At 41.1% G+C, this 12,295-nt stretch overlaps 2 long non-coding RNA genes across 2 annotated transcripts; both read right to left on the bottom strand.

Moving 5' to 3' along the window:
• Window positions 1–217: 217 nt before the first annotated feature.
• LOC118493801 lies at window positions 218–616 on the bottom strand. Its single transcript, XR_004895817.1, has 3 exons — window positions 516–616; window positions 388–451; window positions 218–334 (listed from the first exon to the last, which is right to left on the bottom strand). It is a non-coding gene; the product is annotated as an uncharacterized LOC118493801 (long non-coding RNA).
• A 7,794-nt stretch (window positions 617–8,410) lies between these two features.
• Window positions 8,411–12,068, bottom strand: LOC118493804. The gene is made up of 3 exons (XR_004895820.1): window positions 11,939–12,068; window positions 10,311–10,316; window positions 8,411–8,421 (listed from the first exon to the last, which is right to left on the bottom strand). It is a non-coding gene; the product is annotated as an uncharacterized LOC118493804 (long non-coding RNA).
• Window positions 12,069–12,295: the final 227 nt, after the last annotated feature.

Genomic DNA, 12,295 nt, shown 5'->3' with positions numbered 1-12,295 from the left:
CCTTCGTTCTATCTCCCTTGATTGGACTCCACCCTGTACATCTGCCCATTCAGCATGGTCTCACAGAATTACATCAAATGATCACAAACTGTTAACAGTGCATTACGTGGAATGTGTAAAGTTTTCCATGTGGCCACCATGGAAAACAATGCCAATGTAAAGTCAATGAGAAGATGACGTAGCATTAAGAGCGACTACGGTAGCAAGTACTACGTAAGGCCGAAATTCCACATAAGGAGGTTGGTTGGGGTGGTGGATGGGTCAAACACAGGACTTTCACCCAGGAGACCGGGGTTCATGTCCCACATGTCACGTTTCCTAAAGTCGCTTTCTTCTTTTCTGTCCCATTCTTCTCGCGTGTCACGAAACCATACGCCCACCCACAACCTTTTCCTGAACCCAACCGCCCCGTTCTTCTCGCGTGTCAAGGAAGCGTAAGCCCACCCATGACCTTTTCCTGAACCCAACCGTCCTGTTCTTCCCGCGTGTCACGGAACCGTAAGCCCACCCATGACCTTTTCCTTAACTTAAGGGGCCATGTTTATTTAACGGAATTCTTCCGAGGGCCCATCACAGAATTTTCGGCGCTCCGTGTTCATTTCATGGAATTCTTCCGTGGGCCCATCATGGATTGATGTTTGGTGATTCTGTGAAACTGCCACAGATTTTGAGTTAAGGGGCCCTGTTCATTTCACGGAATTCTGTGAGATCAGGTTGGCCCATTGCACACAGTGCTTAAATTACAGCTATTTTGTATGTATTTCTCTCTGATACTGTATTTATTGTTTATTCTTATTAATGTTTAACCTTGTGTTGACTTCGGGTCACATTGACCCGTTTAAAATTTTAGTTTTATATCAGAAAATATGGTATGTAGAAATAAGCGCTGGAAATGTGTAGAAGAAAAATTTAAAAATTTAAAACGCTTCAAGGTTGAAGGGAAGACAACACAAGGGTTTGTTTGTGTATGTATGCACCAGTTCTCAAGGAAAATTCCACATAGGATAACTACTGTGGCAATAAACTCCTTTCTGATTCTGATTCTGAGACTGAGACCCTCCTTTTTAGGTGGTCTCAGTTCGGTTATTTGGACTGCAACAGAGCTCGATTGACAGCTTTCACACCAGCCAAAACAAACCAAACTAAATAGGCAAACACACCTGAGTTCAATTGAACCACACAGTTAGTTAGTTAGTTAGTTAGTTATTTTGGGTCAAGTCAACATTTTCCATAATGCAACTCAACAGTGTCTTTTACTAAACCCTCCCTGCCTTCTAAATGCTATAGTTTGTAATGTATGGTTTCTGTTAAAGATGTTTAGTTTTAAGCCCAAGCCTGATGACATCATTAGGGTTAATTTTTCAAACTTTGGAAAGTGTCCTCACTAGCCACACAAGACATCATACAACTGTTTTTAACAATCTGACTTGGACTTCTCCTGACAAGTAAACTGAACTTCAGATAAGAACATATATGATTGTATGCTGCTGCATTAAGATTTCCTGGACTGGATTTAAGGGGCTAAGCCCAAACCATAAAACAGCCCCAGATCAAAGAAAACAAGAACAAGAAAATTGCTATATTTAGCTTTGTATGTGCGTTCCTTTTCAAACTGCACACTATGATTCACATGGCATTTCTGCTCAGTATGAATTTAGAAATACTCTCAGCCTTGCTGTCTCTTTGCAAGAACAGAGCACTTCTCTATATAAGCTGTAGGCTGGGACTCTCATTTTCCCTGAGACCTCCTCCATGTACGATTGTAGTTTCTGATGAAGACAACTCGTAATTGATTCAAAGCTTAAACCTGTGCCCGGGAGACGGCTTTGGTTTCACAAGTAATGGAGTGACTAAGAAGAGACATAAGGGGACTGAAGCAGACACCAGAGAAGTGGAAAAGTTTTTTCAGTCAATGTTTGGGATGAGGCATAAAACAAAGCTTTTCCAAGCTGAGCCACAAGATGGCGCTATGAAGTAGTGTGTCTCTCTCAGCACCACACAAGTTCAGACAAAGAGGTTGCTCTGGAGAAAAGGGTTTGTTTTTTTTAGAGAGGGGAGGGATGGAACTATCTTCCACTAAGGCCTTTACTGTGCTATTTTTTTCAGTATCAGCCTGATCACATACCTGATGCGTCTATGGTCTCATCACAAACAAAATCTCAACTAAACTTTTAAGCATATGTTGCTGATAAGAAACTACGTGAGTGAAAGTTTTTTCTTTTAATCTTTCTTAGTCATCTATATGGTGAAAAACATACATTAAACCTTTTTAACTTTGTCTTTAAATATGTGATACACACAATAACAGGCTTATCATGGCTTCAAGTGTGGAGTGGTAATGTCATCGGTATGGTTGTGTGCAGACACATGGTGGTGGTGTTTCCTTTCCTGCCTGCATTTAATATAAAAAAGATATATTTTTAGATATTTTAGACACAACATGAACATGCCATGCTTTGAATCAAATGGTCACAAAACAGCAACAGTAACACAGAGTGAACTCCTGAATAAGCATTAAACCCATATGTAAGCAGGAGAGCCATATGCAAAGTTCCTTAAATAGACTCATACACATGTGCAGAGCATGATAAACCTATCAACCTAAGGTTAGTATTCCTCAAATACAAGATGAGACAGATGTTTCCCGAGAGACACAGAGATGCTATGCGTGCAGTGTGTGTGTGTGTGTGTGTGTGTGTGTGTGTGTGTGTGTGTGTGTGTGTGTGTGTGTGTGTGTGTGTGTGTGTGTGTTTGCAGACTGCAGTCATGGGGGATGGTAGGCGAGCTGCTAGACTAGAGTGCATTAGGTATTCAGCCGTGCCTAGTATTTATCTGTCTGCTGGCTGTCTAGTCTGGTCCGGCCTGTTAGTGGTGTCACCCTGCGTGCTCCCCGGGGGACTAAATTGACGCTCCAGACAGACTGTGCATGTGTCTGAGTGTGTGTAAGTGTTATTTGGTGGTGGTGGTGGGGTGTTTGTGAGTGGAGAGAGGTGGGTTGCAAAAGCGAGAATTGATGTGTGTCTAAGTCTGTCTGTATATGAGAGCTTGTCTGGGGTGTGCATGCATGTCTGGAGTGTGTTTTATGTAAGGACATTAGAATGACCTCACATCAAGGCAGAAAAAACTCTCAGTGTCTCAAGTGATAATGCTGCTTTAGTTTTCAAGACAGCAGAATCTCAATTTGTTGCTGACAGCAGCCAGGCATTTGTAAATTGTGTCAGGGTCATGCAACTATTTTTTCTTCGCTTTCATAAGTGTCAGTTCGCTCATGGAGGAGTGTGGAAGCCATTAAAGAAAACATTTTTGCATGATTGGATATAGAACTTGGCTAGTGATGTGGCACTTAATGCACAACATCTATTGAAGGTCTTTGATTTTAACGTTTACTTATTTTCTTTCACAGAGGTCCATTTTATTGTCTTTGGTTACTGGTGTTTCCTCTCCTCCAGGGCAGGTATTTCCTAAACCGTTTCAGTCAATGTGATGAGATTTTCTCCCATAGATCAGGAGTTTTTTGTTTTTTTTACTTTCATGATTTGCTGCAGAAGTGGACTGCAGGAAAGCATGCCTCTGATCAGAACAGTCATCCCTGTATTATTTACTCTTTGTCCACTGCACAGATTAAGTAAAAATCTAACTATACCTTGGAGGGCCACCTAAAAACTCTTCAATGACCTCTTATGGTCCCCAGATGAGAGACTGGGAACCTGCTGGTCAACAGTGTTGGGCAAGCTACTTCCAAAATGTAATACATTATAGATTACTAGTTACTGTCATTTGAGAGTAATTAGTTAAATTACAATATTACTGTCTCTGAATTGTAATGCTTTACACTACTTTTGCATTACTTTTGAGTTACTTTCACCAAAATAACAGCGGAAGTTTGACTTGGCAGGTAGCTTGTGAATTTCACCACTGGATCAATAAAGTCTCATCTTTATCCACGTTAATACATCATTGATTATTTATAATATTTTGTATAATTAAGATGCATATGCAAATTAACTAAAGCTATAAAAATAGAGAAGTAAAACGTACAATAGGCAAGTAGGAGAAAATGAAAATACTCAATTAAAAGTACCATACAGTTCTATTGAAGTACGGCATAGTTACTTTCCACGGCTGATAAAATGCAATGATATTTACATGCAGCAAGCCTAAACATTAATTCCCAACATGTTTATATCTGTCAGCAGCTCGGACACACTGCTGTCTGCTGAAGTACCGTCACCTGTTGGGACACAGATGTTGTCTGTACCGTCGTTGGTTCTGGCTCTGACCATGGGAACAGTGACGGGACAGCTCGCTTCAACGCTACTCCTGAAAATAATGTCCATCTCGCAAATGTATCTGTCTCTGCAGTCATCTCAATCATCGAATACAGCAACAGGATATAACACTCACGGCTTTTTTTTCCTGTGAAGAAATGTTTCGCGGTGTTGGTGAATTCTTAAAAAAACAAAACACCACTAAATGTTGCGTTAAAATGCGTTGTAACTTGCTTTACTGAGATTGTAACGAGTATAATATTACAGAAATTGAATTAGTAATAGAGGTCGACCGATTAATCGGCCGGCCTATTAATCGGCCGATTTTTGAAATTTTTTTACATAATCAACATCGGCCAATATCCCAGTATATCAAGCCGATTAATAAGCAGTCGCATCTGCAGGCAGCCTAGTGTTAAAAACATGAATAGGCACCCAGACCAGCTGCCTCCAGCCCCTCCCCTCGTGAATTCTTGCGCAGTGTGTCTCGCACAGTCACTTCAGGTTCAGACGCTACCGTTAGCAGTAGCATGTTGCTGGTGTTCTTGCCTTGGGATTAACTGTACTAATAAAACCGTACAAAACACCGTGGCCACACCGCTGTGGAAGCTCCCCGAATGTCATTTATCAGAGTCTGGTTGTTACCCCTGTCCGTGGCAGTCTCATCCACTCCTATAACGGAGCTAACTGGAGCTAACCGCTAACGGAGCTAACCGCTAACGGAGCTAATCGTTGCTAATCGTTGCTAATCGTTGCTAACAGAGCCTTCAGTTCTCCATGCCTGTATCCATTAACTGCATCTATGGACTTGAGCATGAATAAAACCCTTAATTTTATTAAATTGGCTGGACGAGTTTTAAATTACAACTCAGAGTTGTTTGAATGACAGAAATGTGCTCAGATAAGATCCTAATGAGGTCAACAGGACATGTAACAGTAGGATCCCCAAAACACAGATAAAACACTTCAACAAATGAGCAATGATCTAACAAACAAGGTGAACAAGAACTGACTTTAGAGAGCCCTAGTCTGATGTGATTCAACAGGAGTTAGGAGGAAATAGTGTTGAGATTAATAAGAACATGTCACTTTCTGTGAAGCCTGCAGATTTGTATTCTCAGAAGTTTAATAAATGCTGCTAAGTGCACTAAACTTTATTTTTTCATTGAAAGGTTTATTTGACAAAGTTTATTTTCTTCTTACCTGTTTCGTTTATTTAATATATTTTTCATACATTATTTATACAATATACAGTATGTTTTTACATTATACATTTTTAATTGAAGTATACAAGTGTAGATTGGTGAAGTGTTCAATAAATGTTTTTGTTGAGAAATTCTGTGTATATTAGTGTTACATTTTATCTTTCAAATAGCGGATTAAAAACAAGCACATATCGGCCAAATATCGGCCAAAATAAATCGGCAGCATTAATCGGCCATCGGTTGACCCTGATTTCTAAAGATCGGCATCGGCCAGAGAAAACCCATATCGGTCGACCTCAGTAATGCGTTATATTACTGCGTTACAGCAAAAAGGAATACATTAGCCTACTGTAATTGCGTTACTTTTATAATGCGTTACTCCCTACACTGCTGGTCAAGAGTGGCTTTCAGAATCTCTTTAATTTGAACAGGCTAGTTTATTTATAGGCTGCAGGTAGTCCTGTGCTAGAGTGTGTTTATGTCTGTGCGTTGGTTCAGGGGGTTGCACTGTTTGTTAGATTCAGAGGGGATATTTGGGCTGGAGAGGAGGATGGGGAGGGTGGGGGTCTTCTCTGCTGCACATGTGCCCCTGAACCACAAGACTGGCGCAGCGGGTCACCTCAAGGTTAGCCCCTTCAAAGAGCTGTCTCCACTGGCTGCGGTTCACCGTAACAAGGGAGAGAAACTCGAAGCACTCTCCCCACCCTCCCCAAAGAACACACCAGACCGACTAGTCCTGGCCCTGCCTCCCCCCTCTTCCTCCTCTTCAGCCATAACCACGACCCGGCCGTCTGCTAGCTTTCTGAGTCAGGTCAGCGGGTGGGGGTGGGGGCTGCAACCCAGACCCCCCCCCCCACACACACACACACACACACACACACATAACCCCTGCCCCATTCCTACTCTGTTGCTGCCTTCATGTCCTCCTCGCACAGCTCTGTATTCTAGTTGTGAATATGTAGGCCACATTTAGGTCCTTTTGGTGAGAAATATGTGTACAGTAGTTTTACTTTGGTGAACTGCTTAACTGTACAATTCAAATGCCATCATTTATTCTGCATGACAGTTAAAATGATAAATTAAAGTAGATAACTCCAAACCATGGTGTTATCCAGTATTCATTTCAGTATTTTTGCTGCTTAAAGCAACTATTAAGATAGTAGTCTGCTAAACAGGTGGTAATAAAAGGTGCAGCACTCTCAGCTGTATAAATTGTAATATTTATGAATAATCAGGCATCACAATAGTCAATTAATGCATTCTGCAGCTAATATATGCAAGGGTGTTCATGAATATTAAATACTGATACCACACAGCACGACACCAAGCATGACTGAAACAGGGGTCCCTGCATAAACAAAGATTATCTTTTACTTATTTAAAAAAGTAGGCTACTTATCACAAGTATAAGTGTTTAAGTAAGACATTTTATCTCTAATTTGCATTATTGCAAATTATGAACATATAATGTCGTTGAGTCAGATAATGTGCTGAGCCTACACACTCCCTGAAACGTGTCATTGTAAGTGACAGTGAAGTCTGAGAGAATGGCATTTTATTATATTTTTGGCTTAGAATCGTGGTATTTCAGTCAGCTCCTGAAGGCAACACGTCTGTTTTCCCTTGTCTGTTTCTCCTCTGGAGCCCTCTGATTGGACGGAGTGGCAGTCTGTCAGTTTGTGGGCGAGGCGTGGGCATGAGCCTGCTGTGTGTGCTCTGCTCTAGTAGAGGAAGGACAGGCTGCTCTGAGCGGCGGAGGAAGGAACGGGAAAACATACAATGCGTTAGCCACGGGCAATGGCTCGCCCCCAAATCTCCTTGTAATTTACTATCTGAGCCGCTCCGAGACAAATATGGCGTGAGAAAAACCGTGGAAAATAAGTGCGAAACTGTCGGGAGTTACTCGTAGCGGCGGACCCTGCTGCCGCTGACTGGAAGTTTTTTTTTTTTTTTTTTTTTTTTTTCCAGTCGTGGGGCCCCGACGGTGGCGGCGGCTCTCTCCCCGGAGCGGTGTCCCGGTCTGCCCAGCCCCATGCAAAACCTAACGGCCCCTGGCGGTTCCGGCAACTCCAATGTCACCTGCTCCTGCAACTGCTCTGCTTCCCAGCCACAGGGAATGGAGATATGTGAGTAACATTTGTTGCGTTTCTCCTCACGGTAAAAAATCTACCAAGAGACTTCAGTGCCCTCTCCGTTGTATGTGTACTCTCCAGAAAAACAACAAATCAGACAAAGTATTAAATCAAGACGGTCCACCAATTCTGCTGTTAACTCGCTATCGACCTCGACTCTCACACTGATGTTCTTTATAGTAGGCGATAATACTTCTATAGGGACTTACAGTAGGCTATGTCTAATAAAAACTTTATGGCGACCTTAGAGTACTTACTGGTGTTTATAATATATTGCATTGTCTTTATTTGACTTAAAGTTTGTACCATACAATATTGAGTTTATAGTGTTTTGGTTATATCAAACTTTATGTTATTGCTAAGCTTTTAGTAGCCATCAACATTACATAGACATGCTGTAACGTTAGTAGCCTACTCAACAGTTAGCTTACAGTGGAAAAACATGTCATATTCGTATAGCATTAGTATTTTACATATTTATATTTTAGCTCTTGATATGTAATAAAGATTTACTGTAGTTGCTTTTAACGAGAAATCTTCTATTGTGAGTTGTCCTTTACTGTTTCTTCTTACTTTAAGTTATCTGCTTTACATTTCATGGACGTTTTCTGCCATAGGGGTTGGTTTTATATTTAAACTTGAAGATTTAGCCTTATAGGCCTGCTGGGCTGTGCATATGCGCTGATGGATCACCACAGAGGGTTAAATAGTTTGCCTGTCAGCATAGACAGGAAACGCTGGAATGGTATGTTATGTCTGTCTGCCTTCTAAGCAGCCCAGAGAGAAACTATCATTATCAGCTCTGCCCTAACACTGCTGCCTGCTAGATCCACTGCAGATGTTCCTCTTATGACTGAACCAGAGACAGACAGACAGACAGTCAGACAGACAGGTAGAAATGCAGAGGACAGCCAGACAGTGTATGTATCCAGTCTGACAGATCTGCAGACAGACAGAAGAAGACAAATAACAAGAGGATGCACCTAGCAGACATGCAAGTAGATTTATAACCAGATAGCTGGACAAGTACCGACAGAGATGTAGATAGACACATCCCAAGCTAGACAGGCAGACATATTGACAGACAGACAAGCTACAGACGGATGGACAGAGTTACAGTGATGTGTAATTTCCACCAGGGCCGAGGCCAGGCCTGGGCAAAGTGAGGTGAATGCAGGATATTAGATGTAGATTTGGCAGCTGAGCATGGTTGCGCTGCCGCCACATTGTAACCAAGAAGTGTGTGTGTGTGTTTGTGTGTTTGTCCGGCAGACGGACTGGTGTTCTACCATTTGTTTTCTGTGGCATCATCGTGTTGCCAGCCAGGAAAAACACATAGTAAGGCATGAACTGGTGCATTCACAGACACAATCCAGTATAACTGCCTAAAACTTCCAAACTGAGCAGACAAGCAGAGCTGCAAAACAAAGTTGATTGATACTTGCAGCGTATTTAACAGCGAAGTATATTAACGATTATGCATGCAACTGTGTTTGGTACTAAATAAATGCTGGCCTGGTATTTTTTATGTATTTCTGGTCATCTGAACATCTCACTAGTTGGAGGGAGCTCAGTTCACAAGTGGTTTGAAATAGCTGTGTCCTACTGTAGTGGCCGTCTGGTTTGAAAAGAGCTCTTGTTTGTCGGCTGTGTTGTCATGCAGACTCGGCAAGGCTGAATAATGTAGCTCATGCTTTGATGATTTCTCTGGCTGAAGAAAAGAGCTACAGTCTGCCTTTTTTTTTTTAAAGCGAAGCAGGCGGTCTCACTGGTGTTTCCTCTTTAGTCAGACGAGGAGGAAAATTGAAAGGGACTACGAACATAGAGGGATCACAGTGCAGACAGTGTGTCACGGCCAGGAATCGAACCCCATGCTTACACACTGGGATTGTTGTTGCTGTGCTTGGATTCATTGTGTAGTACAGTTATCTCAAATCACAGGTATGGTATTATAAAGTCCTGAGGTCAAACAGCACAGCATCATAAAAGCATAAAAGCTGTATTTGTGCACATTCTTTAGCTTAAACCAAGCAGTCCCAGAAAATACTTTTTTTCTGTTAACATTTTTAACCCACAGTGATAAGAACTATCATTCATCTAACTGCAAATCAAATTTTATAGAAAGTTAGATTTCTGTGTAAAGCTATAGTCCATGCAGTGTGACACCATAGGCAGGTCATCTGCAAACATTTTCAACACTTAATGGTGCGTTGACATTGAGGCAGAGCAAACATTTACATTGCTTTGATCTTGTGAGTTGATTGCCAGAGTTTGATCGTGTGAGTTTGATTGCGAGATCATATTGAAATCATTGCAGTTTAATTGCATTACTCGTGCTACTTGCGCCACCTGCCGCTGGAGAGCTGTGGGCACCAAAAGCGTTTATTTTGTCATCAGTATAGCAGAAATAACCACTATTGCTGCTTTGTACCTGTTGTAGAAGTGACAGATACATTGAAAAATCAAACGGTATCCTGTCTAGATTAATAATATCATCTGGAGGAGCAAAAACTGGTTGGTAAACATAATGACCGGTCACTGCTGTCAAAGTTTTTTGTGCCTCTGATTCATGTCTTCATATCACTCCGCAAGTAGTCCATTAATTTGTCACGATGTAACTTCATTTAAAGCAGAGCTCTACCAAAGAGCCTGCAATCGTTGCGGAAGGTTATCTGACTAAGAATTTTGGACATGCGGTGGCGAACTATCTTCTTAGCTGAAGCCGACAACGGGACAATATTTTTATTTGGTTGGCAATGCAAGCTGAAGTGACGTAGCAGATGACATTGAGAAGTTGCAGTGAGGAATATTTTAGGAGCACCATTTTCGGCAGTGCAGAGAGGTAGTGGCCCACACTAACTTAGTGTTGAGCCGGGAAACATGGTTAAAAGAGCTCTACAGCGAACAGATGTGCTGGGCGAGCCGTCAGTCAGTGGAAGCTAACAGAAGCTAGCTGGCGTAAGCTGACAGCTGACCAACGCTACCAAGTGATCGGCGGAGACAGGGAGTATGTGTATTTGAAAGAGTCCGGCAGTTGTGGTAGACAAAGGTCCAGTCGGGAGTTTGGATGGAAAGTCCACTGAAGTCCACTGTGGTCTGAAGGGCTAATCCTCGCTAGATCACTAGCTAGTGTTAACCGTTAGTCGGGAGGTTGACAGCTAACGTTACCCAGCTGAAGCTAACAGTCGATCGATGGTGAGTAACGTATGTCACACAGACTGGCAGCAGCACAGAGTCCAGAGTTGATAAGTGGGGGGGGTAGAAAGGTGTTGAGAATTATCAACACCTAATCTAAAACTTAGGGTACTTAATTTACTAGAAAACACAACAAAATATTAATTTCTTAATTTTTTTGTGAAGGGCGATATTCACGCCAGCGTCTTCATGTTCCAACATAAAACATTTTGAAGTGGTAAATACATGTTTCGGAGTATCCTCCAGGCATATGGACTTTTAACCCTGGTGTTGTCCTCGGGTCAAATTTGTTTTATGGGTTCCGTACAACATTCTATGCAAGTAATATTAATGATTACTTTCATTGAATTTTTGGTGTTTCATTCAATTTTATAGCATTTGAAAAAAAAAAAGTTTGAAATGGTTTTAAAACAGTATCCTGATTAAACTTTAACATACACCAGTCTGTGATCCACTTGTTAGTCAAAATAATTCATAATTTCAGCTTTTTTACCTAAAAAATGAGGTATAATGTCATACAAAATCGGTTTATTGACCATGAATAAAGACAACTTTGAAAGCTTTTTTGACAAAAACTTAAAAAAATGCCAAAAGCATGTTTGTCGCAGCGTCATGGGTGCGGTGTATATTTTCCTGCTTTTTTGTCCTTTGCCAATCACACCTATGATTACTGTCTTTCTTAAACAAGTGGGGAAATGCCATGACTGTGTGAGGTCAGTTCACTTGTACCTAATGCAACCCCTTTCTCTTTTTAATCAAGAGACGTTATCTTTATCGCTGTACAGTGGTTTGTTTTGTATTATGGATTCCAGAAGATTCTTAAACAAAGTGAAACTGTGCCAGCAATCAGGAAAATAACCTGAAAAACAAGGATTAAAAACTAGAAAATACAATTAACTTTTTTAATGTAGTGTAGTAACTTCAAAATTTCTTTTTTTTGCTTGCAAGAAGTTATATAATTAAGTCAGGTAGTAGTCATCCGCAAGTAATTGAATAAAAAAATAAGCACTTTTTGTTGTGTGACAAGTACCTTCTTAACTTAGTAACTTCTTAATTTTTGTCTTTTTTGCCTGGAAAAAAAATGAATATCAAAACTCAATACATATGACCGAAATGTGTCTATAGCACAAGTACAAACAACTAGGGCTGGGCGATATGGACCAAAAGTCATATCCCGATATATTTAGGCTGAATATCGATATACGACATATATCCCGATATTTTTTCCGCAAAGTGAGAGCAAATGTTCAGTCAAAGTCAAAGCCAAATATGACATGTACAGGGTGGGAAATTAGCACCCGCCACCAGCCAATGGCGGTTATTTTTTCAAAGTGGCGGGTGACTTTGCCTTGTATACCAGCCACAGTGACGGGTGGATTGTAAAACATTCCTTGTAACGGATTGGACAGCTTTTGTCAAAAAATGCAACAGCTAAGTAACAATGCACAATGCTTATAGGAGTCACGTTACATTACTGCTAATGAATCCCCAACAT

Source organism: Sander lucioperca, chromosome 19 (genome assembly GCF_008315115.2).
Source record: "Sander lucioperca isolate FBNREF2018 chromosome 19, SLUC_FBN_1.2, whole genome shotgun sequence".
Classification (NCBI taxonomy): domain Eukaryota; kingdom Metazoa; phylum Chordata; class Actinopteri; order Perciformes; family Percidae; genus Sander; species Sander lucioperca.
Note: the sequence above shows the minus strand (reverse complement) of the source record. Positions and strands in the feature narration are given on the sequence as shown.